The 16,913-nt window shown below is 38.8% G+C and overlaps 1 long non-coding RNA gene across 1 annotated transcript in view; it reads right to left on the reverse strand.

Moving 5' to 3' along the window:
• Positions 1–11,828, reverse strand: part of LOC139079105 (uncharacterized) — a 51,865-nt gene extending 40,037 nt beyond the window's left edge. Inside the window, exons 1-3 of the long non-coding RNA XR_011532415.1 lie at positions 11,226–11,828; positions 2,791–2,973; positions 2,407–2,500 (exon numbers count right to left, since the gene is read on the reverse strand). This is a non-coding gene — a long non-coding RNA (uncharacterized lncRNA). The remainder of the gene's footprint in view (positions 1–2,406; positions 2,501–2,790; positions 2,974–11,225) is intronic.
• Between the last annotated feature and the right edge of the window lie 5,085 nt (positions 11,829–16,913).

Raw genomic sequence — 16,913 nt, forward strand, 5'->3', positions numbered from 1 at the left:
GGCAAGTGAAGTCATAAAAGGGAGATAATGCATTTCAAGAACATGGCCCCATAGAAAATTAAAGAATTTCCTATAAAATTAACGAGCCTAATTACCAGATAATGTCTGCATTTGCCTTTCAGTAAGTTATCCACCTTTCTGATAGAGAGCTGGAAAGAGGGGAAGCAGTGGGGTGAGGCCCCAAGCATCAGCTTAGCTGCTGGTTGGGTGGAGCCAAGAGAAACAAGAATCAAACTTTGTACCACAGGGCTTCTATTTCACCTAGAAACTGATGTCGATGCAAATAATCCATAATCAATCTACAGATCAAAGTTGGGGTGAGTTTATTATGAGCCAGGTCTGAGGACTATAGCCTGGGGCTTTCCTTCCCCAAGGAAGGACGGGCACCAAAGAAGTGGGGTGTACAGAGTGGTAATATACCATCTTGGAACAAAGAGCATACATCACATATGACAGCATTACCTCTTGTACTGCTGTCACGAGATGCTTAGCAGACACAGCATGTCAGTGGTCAGCAGGTCAGCAGTCACAAGGTATGCACAGCAGGTCTGTGATTAATCCTTAGTTTCCAGGAAGAGATACTAATACTTAAGGAAATGCCGATATGGGGGAAGCTACATCCCTCTTTAAAGGCATCATTCTTGTCTTTGGGACGTTGTAAATGTTTAAAGCAGATGTACAATGCATGCTTAACAGGCCATGTCAGACTCTTTTGGAAAAACAAGGTCAGGCCAAATTAGTTTTACACCAAATGGCGTCCTCATATGCTCCAATATATCCTATTGCTTTTCACTTATTTATCACTGATGAGAGGATGAGGGCTAATTTTTTTAAGAATGTGCTGTCTGCAAGGTATTTCAGCTCTGTTACTTACCATGTTTGGGGCCTTAAGCCATTACTTCACCTGAGACTTAATTTCCTCACCTTTAACATGGGTTATTCCAAGGATTAGTTTAAGATATTTTATGTAAAGCTCTTAGTACAATGCTTGGAGCCAAAAAATTGTGCGCTAAATATTACCCAAGTAGTTTTTTAATCATCACTGCAATTCTAAGAATTAGATACTATTATCTCCACTATCATTATCTCCCAATTCAAACAGCTGGTATGTAGAAGACACAAATTGTGAACTTGTGTCTCTTGGGCTACAAAGATCGAACTAAGATTGTGTCTTAGATGCGTCAAATGGACCGTTTCCTCCCCTAAAACAGATGAATAATAAGTGAATAAAGATTTACCCCCCTTCATCAATAGGTAAACTTTGTTTGTAACTTAATGTTTACAGAAATTCAAGTGGGAAAGATGACTGTATGGCAATTTCAAGATGGAAGAGTCTCTATGAACAGACCCTCAAAGCAGCCTGAATTTCCATATTCTTAAATGCCTGCTTTGCATTGGCCAAAACCTGCAGCCTTATTCTGGAGTCGAAAGCCACAATTATCATCCCAAAATGAATCTAGAGTAATGTACAATAAAGACAATTGTACAAAGCCTAAAAACGCTTTGAAAAGTTTTCAGAGTTAACTGAGCTTCATAATGCTTCTAGGGAGGAGAGAATCTTACTGGGTCAGACTCCTTGGGCCCCAGGAATTGATAAGAATCTAACCATTATAAATCACCTTGAAAATTTGTTGACTCATGGATATTCTACTCAGAAAAAAATGCACATATGTACTTAGGTTAAGAATCCTATATCAATCTTGCTTTTGACCCAGTGAATTGTTAGAGTTTAACCTCTAAGTTAGTCTCTTTGAAACCTAAATCCAAGACAACTATAAATCAGAGAAAGATTTTTAATACTATCCTCAGCCCATGAGGCTTCCCTGAGGATTGGGGTTGACCCTGATGTGCCCAGTGGTGCACAGCTAGCTGCTGAACACTCCCTGGGGGGCTGTGGATGCCATAGCACGGTATCTGATCAGAATCGGGGAATCGGCACCCACTGTCCTGGGATATCTAGCCCAACCTAATGGTCCAGCCTCAGAAGCTGTATCTTTTCAGCACTCCACATATGCTGGTCAGATGAATTACTACTAATATCTTACATAAAATATATCTTAATATGAATTTTTTATTCACGTGAGATTAAGTATATATGAAAGCCTTTTTATAAATTATAAGGCACTATATGCAAGCCATAGTTAAAATTTCTCGAACTTTTTATTTCAAGAGGAAGATGGAGAAAAGCCTAAGAAATTAACATTTTCCATTATTTCATTAAATCCTCATGGCAACCTTCAATAATAACTCTGTTTTACACTTAAAGAAATACACATCATAGATGTTTAAAAGTTTCTCCTTAATATCCTAAAAATGTTTACCACACTTCTCCATGATGCAAAGTTTAAATAAATTGCTGAGGTATGAAACTTGGGCAGAATATTCCTTAATGAAGATATTCCTTACCAATTTTAGCTTGATCTTGTGCCAATAAGGGGAAAACTGTACTCAGCAGCCGCACTTGCTCAGCTGAAGGAGAATATTCCTTGATGATCAGAACCTGTGCAACACGAGACAAGTCTTAGCGGTTAAAATCATGATCTTCAGATTCAGATACACCTGGATTCAGATCCCATTTCTCCCACTTACTAAGTGTGTGACCCTGGAAAATTTACTTAATGTCTCAAAGCCCCATTTGCTTCGTTACTAAAAGGGAAACATATTTCTCATGAGGCTGTCGTGCTGATTAAAAGTAAGAGATGCAGGTTAAGTGCTTAGCGTAGGTCTGACAGTAAGCCATCTCTGTATGTTATCATTTGTTCTGTCATTTATCATGTATTTATGGCATACCTCCTATGAATCCCTTTAACATTTCTGGAAAATGGAAATTCCAGGAGGGTTGAAGTGACCCGTTATGACAGGCTACTCTGTCTTTCTTGAGTTTTATCTTCTTTTTCTTGAGCTTTATCCCCTTGGCTCTACTTCCACTCATACTGCATTTCTCCTTTCATTTCTCCAGACAGAGCAGGCTGCCTGTTCAGGATGAAGGGGAACAGAGACAAATGAGGCAAAGTGCCTGCCCCAGTGACTTCAATGTTTAGTGAGACAGAGCAGAAAACGTCAGGGATTACCTTACAGACGGTGCTATCGGGGCCCAGGGAAGAAGCAGGGAGATCGTTCCCTTAGCTGGGGTGGGTGAAGACCTATGGGGAGTTTGACACAGGAAGCAAGGTATCATGTGCAGAGGTGGTTGCGGGTGAGGCTAGTGAGGTAGCCAGAGGGCAAACCATGAAGGCACAATAAATCCCAAGAACCTGGAGTTCACTCTGAAGGAAATGAAGAATTAACAATGTGGGGAGGGAGATGACTAAAGGAAGGAGAAGAGTAGAAGATGACTTTCAAGGGTGAGGCTGGAGTCATAGAGGGTGGAGATGCGAGGGCCTGAGATAGAGATAGACATGGAAGAGTGGATTTAGAGAAAGGGAATGACATCAGTCTGTAACACACTGAACAGGAGGTTTGTAAGGATGTTGAATGGCACTTGCTTCTTTTTTTCCATCTAAAAAGGGAATTTGAGGTGTGCACCCCATTATTCATTTGCCAGGCCTGCAACAACAAGGTACAACAAACTCGGTGGCATAAAACAACAGAAATTTATTTTCTCACAGTTCTTGAGGCTAGAAGTCCAAAATCAATGTGTTGGCAGGCCATGCTCCCCTCTGAAGGCTCTAGGGCAAAATCCTTCCTTGCCTCTTCCTAGCTGGGAGTGGTTGCCAAAAATCCTTGGCATTCCTGGGCTTGTAGATGCATCACTCCAATCTCTGCCTCCATCTTCACATGGCATTCTTCTCTCCCAGGTCTTTGTGGCCAAATTTCCCTCTTCTTACTAAGTTACCAGTCACTGGGTTAGGGCCCACCCTAATCCAGTATGACTTCATCTTAACTTGGTTACATCTGCAAAGACCCTGCTTCCAGATAAGGTCACACTCAGAGGTTATGGTGGACAAGAGTTGGGGGAGGGGGTCACTATTCCATCCATTATAACCCCTGCATCCCATTTATGAGGGTTTCATAAGTGGTTGATGGGTTTGAAGACTCGCAGAAACCACGCACACTACCTATGCAAGACTACCACTTGATAGAGGCCACCAGAAGCACAGAGACCAGAATGAGCAAGAGTCTGCCCAGGAGTTCAAGAAAATCTCAGTCTTCCCTGTCCGTCTTCCTGCCCAGACCCTGTAGACCTTAGGGAAAGAGATGTCCCAGGAGTCAACATAAACTCTTGGAGTAGGAGAGGAAAAGAGAGTTGACTAAAGCCACTCTCCTCACTTAAATGGTTGAGGGGAGAGTTTTGAATTAAATATGGGATTATGGTTATAAACTAGATTGGACTAAGTTTTAATAACTGATAATGGCTAAAAAGTTATGAAATCTTTCCAGATGTCATGAGAGGGCAAAAAGTGAGATTTAAAATAGTACAGTGGAAGACAGTTATTGGAAAATAAAATTCACATCTATACTCCAAAATATGGATAGAGGGCTCCTGATTACAGGCATTCAGGAGATGTCTAATTAGGCTGAGATATCACAATGAAGGCATGGCCAAAGGCCTTAACTGAACCCATGGGAATAGAGGAAGATACCTCAACAAGGTGATCTCTACCATGTCTGTTAGGCAGGACCTAAGAGTAGCCCCAGAGAGAATTTCACTCAGAGTGAAAATAAGAAAAGTTCTCATGTTCAGGAAGAAAAAGCAAGCCCCAGAGGACTTGTATGACACTGACCTCCTTCTCTCTGTCTGCCTTTTCCTTGTCTTTTTGCCATCTGCAAAGGAATTTATGTTTCACACAGTAACATTCTCCTTTCCTCCTCAAAGCTCTTTCTCCAACCCAGTCATGATAAATTCCGATAGAGACTATTTGTCCTCTTTTAAAATACTCAGCGTCACTTTTCAAATAGCTCCCCTCCTCAACCTGCTCACCCTGCCAGTCAACAACATTCCCGAAAGACACCCATTATATGCAGAACAGGGTACCAAGAGCCAAACTAGAAAATTGAAAAGTGAAAAAGAAGACTAGAGCAGATCAAAATGAGGAAACTGCTTAGCTATCGTTTCAATACCCTCTGGTTATCCAAGTAGCTATTCCAAGTGTACTGTTTGAACTGGGGTTCACCACGAGCTACATTTTTAAAAGTCTGCTTTTCTAGTATCATCATGCCAGCTAGAGTTACTTATTTCATTCCAGCTCAGTAGGAATCCACAAGCTGCATAAAAAGACATTAAGGAATATTTATAAGATGGCAAACACTACCACATGTATGGGAAAGAATAATATTGTGCATTGCTCATTACAAACATGATTATTTTGTGTATGTAACGGATGTGTTCTTAAGGCACAGTGGGTTGTTTGAAGTTTACAAGTTTGTTATGGATTGATTTATTCATGAAATGCTTTGTTTCTATGACAACTTTATTGGTTTGCCTGTGGTCTAAATACATATAGGCATGGCAGGAATTCCATGGTACAAAACAAATTACACACTACCCCCTGAATCACTTGCTGCCTTTAGGGAGTGTAGCGAAAGGATTTCCAACCAGGGCAGACATCACCATACACAGGGCCAGCATTAGAGAGATCACATAATAAAGAGGAAAAGGGCTTTTTAAAGAGAACAACTTAAAAGTCTCCAACGGCCTCCAACTCTGTAATATAAGGAAAGATGGAAATGAGCAATGAAATGCCCAACATAAGATAAGAGAAATACAATCTACCCACAATGCTGAGGTTTTTATTTAAGAAAAAACACTGATCAAAGACCCTTATTTCCTGCTATAAATAATACCCCTTGAAGGATACCATTAATATTCACAACAGTTGTGTAACTACAAAAGAAACTGAGAATTGTTGTTTAGAGAAAATAATAATGGGTTTTTGGAAGATAAAAGGAAAAGGTGGAAAAGAAAAAAGAGAGAAAGAAAGGTATTTACTGTGGACCAAGGATAATCAAGGAGGGAATGGCTCTTAGCTATCCAGTGAAACTTAAGTCGAGGAAACTATGCCTGAGGAGACTTAGACCCTGTGAAAGCTGGAAAAGAGAGAGCAGAATTGAAAGAACGTTCCTCATATTACCCCAGAAATGCATGCCCGTGTGTACATGGGAGCAAAAATTAAAATGAGGAAGATTATTTAGAATAAAATTGTTACTCTACATAAATTCAAAGAATGCCATGTTACATAATGAAAGTAGTCTTATATATAGCTAGATAGTGTGAATTTAAATAAAAAATATGCATGAAGCAAGATGCATTTTCCCAAAATCATTATTTTATATTTTTGTAGAAGCTACTTCAAATTTTATGCTCTTATTTTCATTTCCACAGACATTTTTTTGTGCTGGTAAATGTACAAGATTGATTTTAAGGTATATGATTGCCCATGCAACTTTCTCTTGCAATCAGTTCCTCTCTCCATTTCTCTGCAAAGGGGCTGGATTAGACAACCCTAGGTCCATCATGTGACAGTGCCATCATGGCCACTACAGATTGAGTCAGAGTCAAACTTCTGACCGAGGGAAACCAATCCATTCATGTGCCAGCAACTAATTAGTTGCTTTCAATAAATTGCATATTCAGAAAATAATGGGGGTAGGGGGACAGCACCAAATGAAAGCTCATGTCAAGTGAGATATGGGGCAGCCATTATCAGCAATGGTGCACCAATGTCATTCTCTAGAGAGAAGTCAACACAGTGGAGCTGGTGCAGGAGAGAACATAGACCACATAGGCTACGAAAGAGATGAAGGGAAATGGAGAGAGTAGTTGCCTTAGTCCCTGATGGCTCTAGTTCCCAAAAGGTTTGGTTACAATTTATTTCTCTGAGAATACTATGCCTTTCTAGTAAATTATTTCTTTGAGCTAACTTGGGGGAATTTCTCTTCCCTGCCACTAAAGAGCCTTGATTAAACTGTATAATCTTATTGTGTCATTCCTAACAATGGTTAATTCACATTTTCAATGGAAGTATATTATTTGTGGAGAACTATATCAACTATTGACACAACACAGTTACAGAATTCCGGTAACTAACATGAAAAAAAAAACTGCAGCACGTACCAGACATCATCAGTGCATTGCTTAGTTGTCATTAGCTGACTTCCTTGATGGTCCAGGTGGTCTAAATATCAATCAGTGGTAAAATTTCAAAGCAGTATAGATGGCATTGATTTTTGTGGCAGCAAAGCAATGCTGTATACATTTTATATATTACATAGGGCATAATAGTCTTTATTTGTTGCATTTGATATTGTCTAGTTCAATGAAATTTGGTAGATGAAACACCCTAGAAACAATTTCTTCCTAAAAACTTAGAACACACGTATATTTATATTGTAGTTTGTAAAAACTGTACTTGTGTGATTGAACCCAGAATATGTGAACAGACAATAATTGAACGTTCCATATCTTGACTTTAGACTTCAGGGTGTTTGCTGTGAAGAGCTTGCCACTCAGTCTTATGAGGCTACGCCCACGACAAATTAGGAAATTGCCACTGATATACCAACACATTTCTCTTGAATTCAAACCTCTCCCAATTTTGAAAGGAAATCAGTAAACATATTAATGTTTGTATCTCATCAAAATCAGTTTCATAATTTGACTCAAAAACACAGAAATAAAATGAGTAGAATTCCAGGTGAACTGAATACTGAATTTTTCTTGGGAAAATTAAGGTGCTATGGTCAATAAGTTATTCATGTATTCTTTTAACAAAGATTGTTTGAGACCCTACAATGTGCACACACTTTCTCCACCTTGTAGATCACCCATCACTGGGAGAAACAGACAATAAATAAGTAAACAAATCAATAAGATCCTGACAAATGGTGATAAGTGCTAGGTAGGAAATCAATGTGGGGCTAAGACAGATAAAAATAGAGAGGGGGAGAGAAATTACTTTAGGTAGAATAGAGAGTGGTTTCTAAGCTGAGCCCTGAAGGGTAAGAAGAATTTAGCTGTGGGGGAAAGGGTGTGGAAAGGGAGAGAAACATCCTAAAACAGAGGGAAACAGTGGGTAAAAAAAAAAAAGGTCTTGGGGCAAGAGGGAGCTTGGTATGTTTGAGAAATAGTAATAGTAATATTCATAGCTATCACTGTTCTAAGTACTTTACTTCTGTTACATCATTTAACTGAGAGAAGACTAGTGTGGCTGACACATGAAAAGTCCTTAAAATATATTTATTGAACAAATGGATTTTAAAAATAGCTGTCTACATCCTGTAGAATTCTAATTACTCATCCATGTGATGCAAAATATAGGATTGGAAAGGGCCCTGGCATGTGAATATTGAAAAAGATACTCAGATGACACTGATACGCACCCCTGCTATCTAAATAAATACCACTGCTCTAAGTGATGAGTCAATTTTCAAAGTGCAGCTTCCGGAATCGATTTTTTTACTTCGTAGTCACAACCAAAAAACTTGTCTGGATAAAGACCCACCACTTTGCACAACTCCAGGGGGCACCATTCACATCATATTCTTTGTGAACGGTGCCCCCTGGAATTTTGTATCGCAGTGGCCGGGGCTGATTAAGCTTTATTTCCGCAGAGGTCATTGGGATACAAAGTAGATGTGTCTGGCTTACATAATCACGTTTACTTCTGAAGATAAAAAAGAAAAGAGAAGAAAAGTTAAATCTCCTTAGAAGAGGCTCATAGAGAATCCTTCTGGGGAACACATACCATATGAACATTTTATCTCAACACTTTAGTGCCTGAACCATTTTGCTAATTTGACATGGGAAGCGCTAATAAGATAAAAAGCTCAGGCGTCCTTATCCCATTAGCACTTCCTCTATAGTTTTTCTGACCCACATTCTGACCTGATCTCTCTCATATTCCCCATGGCTTGTATTGTACTGATTAAAACCTTCATCCTTTTGAAAAGATGTTGAGGAATTGACTGGATTTAACTAAAATTTCCAGCTTAAATTACTGCGTGATTTTTAGCTGATCAGAACCCATTTAGCATAGGCGGCAGTGGCCAAGTCAGGGGATAGGCGACAGAGTAGAGAAAAGATATAAACAGAAGGAGCCAGTTAATAGGCAATTAAAGCTTCATTGCCTTCCCACCACCACAAAGCTCCTTATCTAGATGCACAAATGCGAGGAAGAAAGCCAGGCAGTTGAAATCTTATTTCTTTTCCTTGGCCTTTTCACAGTTTTCTTTTTTGTTTTTTATTTTTCAGATTCATCTGCATTCATTCAGAACTCATATTTTTCAACCCCCTTGCCTTATCTCTGACTGGACTCTTTTATAATTTCTTTTTATTAGAAACATGCCAGTATATTTTAGAGAAAAATAATGACGGGTTATGGCTGTATTGATGCCTATCGCTCTAAGTGAAACACAATCCCTCTTAGCTCTTCTCCTGCCAGGGTACACAGCCAGGCTTCAGTTATTTCCTGTTCTAATTACCACGACCATCTACTTCTTGGCCTTTGTTTCCCATCTTTTCTCCTTCTTGTCTTTCCTGCCAAGTCAATTTTCCTTTCACGTAGAGACCATGTCGATGTATTCCTCGGATCTTGACACAAGCTTCTCTAATATTTATGCTCCAACTTAGGACTCTGTCACCTTCAAGGCTCTTTTCTACTTCCGGCACCTTGTTTTCTCTCTCTCCATTCAACTTAGGCCTTAGTGCCTTAGCACCCAGTCTTTCCTCTCCTCCTGTTCCCAGTTTAATGATATCTTATGTAGATAGGAGGCCTGCTCATCTTTATTCTATTCATCGAGCAGAGCACAGTACCACCGAATAGGAGACCTGCACCCCATCCAGCAGGAGTGTTCACGTCACAGAGGTGCACTGGGGCACCGGAAGTTCAGGCAGCTGGTTCACAGTCATCCTGCTGGATGTGGCAGAGGCCGGGGGAGAACGTAGGTCTCCTGATTCTCCCTTAGGGCTCTTTTCTTCTTCCCCAGTAGTTTCCAATGTTTCCAAGCATGAGGACCCCTTCTTGACATTAAAATTTTTAAAAAGAGACTTCTGGGTAGCTTGAGAACATTTGTTTATTTATTTTTCCTAACAAAAGTCTATCTAAAGTTGTTGTAAAGGATACAAAGATATAAATCCATAATACCTCACGGAGAAAAAAAAAGCATCAGAGGATGACAGAATTTCACCAAATTCTGGAAAATAGAAGTGTTTTGAAAAGTAATTATTGATGAATCAGGAGCAGAAAAAATCATAGCCTAGCACTAGGAGTCTCTAAACATTTTTGAATATTTTAAATAAACACTATATATGTATGTGTATATATAGATATATCTTATTTATTACCAAATTTTCTAATAATTATATAACATATATTGTTAACTAAAAAATAAAAATTGTATTAGAAGAAACAGGCACTATTTTAAAATTAAGCAGTTCTGTATAATGGAAGTCACATTTTTATTTTGGAGTGACTAAATGTTCAAAAAATTAGTGCAAATTCAGGAATATTTTAAAATAAATTTCTAATTTTTTTATCAAAGAGGATCAGCATACATGTGAAACACAATATATATGTATTAGAGGTCATTTTGTCAATATGTGGATATCGTTTGATGTCCAGTGGTTGACCAGACCGCTTGCAATAACTTGTTAGTTATTGCACTTTGGGAATCGCAACTCCAGACTATTCTGTCAATCTGTTCAAGAGCTTAATGACTAACTACTTGAATCCAGTTAGAACTGGAAAATACCAGAAGAGTCCAATTCCTCTTGGCAAAACATGAAACCTCAGCCAAAGAAGACAATATTTCTTTGTAGGACTCAGTGCCAATAGATTTACTTGGGTTGGAGGAGATTTGAGCGTTGGAGGCAGAATGTAGAAGTGAAGGAGCCAGTGAGCAGAGAGACCATTTACCCACAGAAAGAGAAGTAGAATTCAATAACAAAACAATGTGTTTGAACAATGCAGAAAGCTCATCAAGATCATCTTTAGGAGACTCGGCTTAATCGGTGCCAAGTCAGGCTCCATTTTCTTACTTTAAATAGTTCAAATAATTCGATTTTTGACTTTTACTTATTTATATAATAATAATTTTAGTTATCTAGGTAATTTTGGAATAATTTTCCCTGAATAAATTAGATAATTGTCTTCATACCCCAGTTGATTATGAGAGAGAATGGCAGACCTGTTCCAATAGTGAATTACACTGTAGGCAGCATTCCCATTTTCTCCACCCTTTCAGTCAGGCCCAGCCTTTTTCTACACCAGTGCGTAAGGGACACTTACCCAGCCAACCAGCTTCAGTTCTGGCTCCTTGAACTCATGCTTTTGGGATCCTTGTATTTTCACCATCTGTGTAATGATATTAATTGATAGATTCCAGATCTTGAAAGTCTCTTGGTTGAAGAATATTGACTAAAATGGCTTAATTCTGTATTCAAGCCAAAAACAAAACATTTTTCTTCCTTGAAAATCTCTCTAATTGGAAAACCTTTATATACCTTGTCTCTGATGCAACTCTGAGTTACTATTACTCTCAACTTCTTTAAAAGCGCATTTCTCTCTTTTTCTCCCTCTCTCTCTCCCCCTCTCTATTTCATCTGTATTTCTGACTGTCTTAATCTTTTGGTGCTCGAATTTCAACATAAGGTATGAGGGCTATGATCATGTCAGAATTTTGAAATTTTTTCTCATGGTGGTCATGTCTATCTTAATCTGTAGCCTTATAATGAAGAGAAAGATTTTTATGTAAGTGTAACCAAGAAGTAAGAAAATAAGTACACTCAAACTCTATTTGTTCTACTTAAGAAATAAGTCGTTTGCAGTCAGATCAATAGATAAAAGGAGTCCACTTGAAGGAACAACCCAGTGAGTTAAACTTAAAGAAACACAGAGCTTTCAGAAAGAGTTACTATTTGACGAATGTTTTCTCCTTGTACGTGACAAATGTCAACAAAAATGAAGATAAGTCATATGGAGCACAAGCTGATTATGGGCAGAGCAGTGACTGTTAGACTATCATAATGGTACCACATTTCTGCAAAATTTTGGAAATATTTTACTTTTTTTTCAATCAAAACAAGCTATGGTAACAAAAAAGCAAAAGAAGTTGTTTCTTTTTCATGCCACAAGTCAAGTGTGGGTCTGTGGATTGGGGTTGGAGGGTGCAGGCTCCGCTCATCCTAGTGACTCAGAGATCCAGGCTGGTGGAAGCTCCATCTCAACACTCACTTGCATGATCGCCTCAGCAGGGAAAAGAAAGCACACTGGCCACGACGATTCTTTCTGGAAATGACACACAACATTCCCATTCAGGGATGTTCTAGAAAATGTTCATCAATCAGACCTTTGAGGAAAAGAACCACTGATCTGTAGTATTGGCACATATCTGAGTGTAAATATTCCCAGCGTGACTGATTTCAAGTTACCAACATGATGAGCATGGAGTTAGGAACATACAGACCATCATATAGTATTTTCACCACATAAGGACAATAGACAGGAATACCCTCAAGAACTGTAGTAAAAAGTAGTGAAAGAATTAGGAAGTGATGCTTTCTGAGCATTTATTTTCCTTGTTTTAATTTCTTAGTTTATATAATTTAGTTGTTAATTATGGCTATTTTCAACTGCTGGCTCACCAAGTTTGCGCTGGTCAGAGCCGGCTCAAGCCAGCTCCACTCCTATCTCTAAGGTGAGCAGGGACTGCGACCTGCTCTGCATCTACAACGACTGCTGTAGTTTCCCTGGGAGCCTTGACAACCAATTTCAAGTCATATTTATTTTTCAAAATTCTAGTGAGAAATTGAAGACAGGTTAATGAGACTTAGGCAGAAGAGTAGATAATTTAGGATTACTCAGTGAATAGCTCAGTTAGCTAACACTAATCTGTAAGCTACTTGAGGACCAGGAGCAAATTTCTTCAGGTTTGAACTCTTAGTCTCCAGTGCAGTACCTGGCCTACTTAGGTTCTCAATAGATGTTTGTATGGATGAACTAAAGTTAGCAGTATATACTATTTTCTGATTCATGTTTAATCTTTCAGTTCTATATACCGCAAAGATGCTAAAATATCATTATGCTGATGCACTATTAAGACGTTAAAATATTAGATGCTGTAACTACTTTAGAATGAAGGAGCAATTTCTTTGGCCCTTTTGACTATGAAAAGACTTTACTTTTATTATTATCAATCTCAGACATTGCAATTAGTATGGGTGGGCATGCTTTCTGTCCTCCTGTGATTGTAAAATATGAATGCTTTGCCATCCGATCTAAGCACAGATGTGGTGCATGCATGTATTTGCTAAAGTAACAATGGAATTGAGAGTAAGTTTGGTCTGCTTCTAACCTGTGCTCCATTCATTTTGCCAACATCCATTGCCTGAAATTGTCATAGGTTGGTAAGATCATCTGACTAAAATCTGAGGATTTTTTCATCATTGCTGCCTTTTTATTTTAATCATTTTTTTTTTAGGAAGATTAGCCCTGAGCTAACATCTGCCAATACTCCTGTTTTTGCTGAGGAAGACTGGCCCTGAGCTCACATCCATGCCCATCTTCCTCTACTTTATACATGGGACACCTACCACAGCATGGCTTGCCAAGTGGTACCATGTCGGCACCTGGATTCCGAACTGGCGAACCCCAGGCCCCCGAAGCGGAACATGTGCACTTAATTGCTGTGCCACCAGGCCTTCTTTCTTTCCTCCTTCCCTCCTTCCTTCCTTCCACCCCCTCTCTCTTTTCTTTTACTTTTATTCTTATCATTTTGCACAGGTTTGGCTAACATACCAGTGTTATAAAATTTTCTGCACTTCTAGGAGTACAACAAGCTCATGAACTTGACCTTATTCTTCCGGCACTTCTAGTAGGAGCCCACTTTGTTCTTAAAATCTTTAAAGCATTACTATCATAGGAAATTTTTTCTACAAATAAAAGTGCATTTGTTCCCCTCAACACCCAGGAATTTTTCAGAAGCAAAGCAATTTGCTTAAAGATGAAAAAAGGATTTTCTTACGTGATTCAGTCAGGGTCCAATTCGAGAAGCAGAACCGTATACATATGTGTATCTCACACACGTTTACGTATAAAGGGATTTAACCTTATGCAATTGTGAGAGCCGGTTAAGCTGTCTCTGTAAGGCTGCTGTCTTTGTGTCTGATATTAGGGCTTGAAGTCCATAGTGCAGGCAGTCATCAAGGGAAGATGGATGTAACATGGGATATCAAGCGTAAGCTGGAAGCCACAGGCATAAGCTGGAAACCCTCAAAAACAGAGTGAAACTCATGATTTGTTGTTACCTTTGACTTTGTTGGTACAGGTGACGTGCAGAAGCCAGGGCCCTTCATCATGTTACTATGGACTTGGCCCAAGAGTTGCAGAAGCCGAAGGAGGGGATCCAGAGGACAGTTGAGCATTTGCAGGCCCAGCCCCTGCCTCATGCCAGGGAGGTGAGTCAGCAGATTAGCATAACGTGTGTGAGCTATAAAATGGCTGCTGCTTCCCTTCTGCTTTCCAAATCTCACAAGAATCTACCCTAACCAGAAACACGTACCAAAGGGAATTCTGGGAACTGAATTTGGCCTAGCCGAGTTGATACACTATAAAGCCACCACAGCTTGTATACGAGTCATTCTTGCAATCCCCCTTTTCTCTACCACTACATCCACTCTAACGTAAGTTCTATCAATTCTACCTCCAAAGGATATTTTGAATTCATCTTTTCCTTTCCATCTCTATTTCCACTTTCTAGAACAAGCCACCGTTTTCTCTCAACTGGACTCCTGCAATCAGTTCAATTGTTCTGCCTTCATTTACTCTTGCACATCTCCAGCCTTTCTCTGAAAAGCAGCTAGACAAAGCTGGGCATCCCTCTGCCTCTTTAAAACCTATCAAATCTTCTTATTACACAGAAAATAAAATCCACATTCCATGATAGCACGATGCCCAACACGATTCATGATCTCACCTCAGCGTCATCTCTGACCACTTTCCTTAAACCCTCTAATTGTGTTCCCACTTCAGGCCTTGGCACATACAGTTCTCTTTGTCTGGAATTATATTCTCTCAGGTTTTCAGTATTCTATCTTCTTTCATTGTTCTGTCTTCAGAAATGACACATTCTCAGAAAAGTGTTCCTTGAACACATAATTTAAAATGGATACTCCCAGGACCAGCCTGGTGGCATAGCAGTTGGGTTCATGCACTCTACTTTGGCAGCCTGGGGTTCACAGATTCAGATCCTGGGCACAGACCTAAGCACCACTCATCAGGCCATGCTGTGGCAGGCATCCCACATACAAAATAGAGGAAGATGGGCATGGATGTTAGCTCAGGGCCAATCTTCCTAACCAAAATAAATAAATAAATAAATAAATAAATAAATAAATAAAATGGATACCCCCCCTTCAATTCTCTTAATGTTTCTTCTCATAACACTATGTTTTTTTTCATTTATTTATAGTTTGTAATTATATAATTATTTGTATCCTCTTTTAGAATATCTGTCCTGCCTTCCCCCATAAGACTATACATTTTTATAAGGACAGAAGCCATAACTTTTCTGTCTACCGCTATATCCCTAAAATCTAACTCCGTACCTGGTAGTAAGTGGTTAATAAATGGATGTGAAATCCACAAATGAAGGTGGTATTCCCGGACTGAATGTATTTGTACCAAATAACCAGCTTAATTTCACAAGCAAGAAAAAAATAGAGAAGAGATATATTTACAATTTTAATAGGAGCAGCAAGACTGTTTCAGAGATTTATGTCACATCCACTAAATGATTACATCATGCAATCATTAAAATGATGGTTTTTGTAAAAAATCATGTGGAAATAGAGAAACCACTTATGATATAATGTTAAATTAAAACTAGGATAAAATATATTTAATATGATTTTAACCATAACTATCTGTTGTAAAAAGATATATGGGAAAGCAAGGGAAAGAAAACGTATCAACATGCGAGTATTGCTTTATTGAGACATAAGATTATGCTATTATCCCTTGTTTTCTAAACTTTCGGTGACAATAGAAGGCAAAAATAGAAATGTCTGATATTTTTATGTCATCAGTTTACAGAATAGTTTCACAAATATTATTTTAAATGATGCTCAGTAATCCTACCGCATGGCTAAAACTATGTATGAAATCCCCATTTTACAATCAGGAAACTGAAGATCACAGAGATCGTTAGTTGCCAAAGTCATGCAATGGTCATGGTAGAGCCGATATTCTAACTAAGCCAGACTCTTATGATGGCAATTCCAAAGCCCTTTTTACCTTATCCCACTGCCTTCTAGACAATGCCATATATTAGGGCAGTAGAACACTGAAGGCCATGGCTTAGTACAAGGATGGCAATGATGGTGCCACTTCCCACCTCCACACCAGAGGAACAACTGCTGATCCATTGTGGTACTCTTTCCTGCTGAGCCCAGAGGTAACTCCAGAATGCTTCCTAACACAAAGCTCCAGCAGTCACTACTGATGTGATACATGTCGACTATTGAGAATTTAAGCCCATCTCAAAAAGAAGAGAACAAAAGCAGTGCAACTGGATAGAAGAGTATGACTGAGGCCAAAAAACATGGTCAAATTTGTTGGAAATGAAAACAAGTATGCTTAGTGACCAGCAGATTTATGAAATAATCATTTGGATTCTATACAGATAATGGGAATAATAAACAGTATTGAAATACTGAAATGTAATGGTCGGGATGTACTAAGGAGTGGCCAGGATATTAGCAACTATAAATTATGTACAGTGGGAAACATGTTAAATATTATCTGTCATATGTGTTATGGTTGATACAGGGGTTGAAAATCAATGATAAGAAAAATAAGTGCTATAGAATATGGTGAAGTTCAGGAAATGGTGAGTTCATTGTGATAATCTGGAAAGCTTTCATATGGGTATACTGGAACTTAAGACAGACGCTAAAAGAAGAGCATTATTCAAATAAG

Source organism: Equus przewalskii, chromosome 24 (assembly GCF_037783145.1).
Source record: "Equus przewalskii isolate Varuska chromosome 24, EquPr2, whole genome shotgun sequence".
NCBI lineage: Eukaryota > Metazoa > Chordata > Mammalia > Perissodactyla > Equidae > Equus > Equus przewalskii.